Raw genomic sequence first — 531 nt, 5'->3', positions numbered from 1 at the left:
TGAATAATGTATAGATCTCAATGCAAATTAGTTAGCGAGGGCTAGCTCACTTGGCTAACATTGCTGTTGCCTGTAAATTTGTTTGGCTTTGCAGGAAGGGGTGGAGTTTGTGAGCTTTCAAATTGCTAGATAGTTTTTTTTTTTTAAGAATGTGGTCACACTGTACTGATAGCACTTACTCCTGCTAAGATCCCAATCATAATGCAAGCCAGACCACCTCCAAATGTGGTCAAGCTGATCTGACTGCATTCTGATCTGTATGGATTCTATGTGGGCAGCACAGTGTTACAGTGTTACAGCACTGTGGCCTCACAGCTCAAAGGTCCTGGGTTTGAATCTGGGCCTGGGATCTTTCCGTGTGGAGTTGCATGTTCTCCCTGTACCTGCATGGGTCTCAGTGGGTGCTTTGACTTCCTCCCTCGGTCCAAAGACATGCTGAGGTTAACTGGTGATTTTAAATTGTTGGTAGGTGTGAATGCAAGTGTGCTTGATTGTCTGTCTCTCTGTGTGGCCCTGTGATAGACTGGTTCA

This window comes from Stegastes partitus, unplaced genomic scaffold, assembly GCF_000690725.1.
Source record: "Stegastes partitus isolate 25-593 unplaced genomic scaffold, Stegastes_partitus-1.0.2 Scaffold217, whole genome shotgun sequence".
Lineage (NCBI taxonomy): Eukaryota > Metazoa > Chordata > Actinopteri > Pomacentridae > Stegastes > Stegastes partitus.
Note: the sequence above shows the minus strand (reverse complement) of the source record.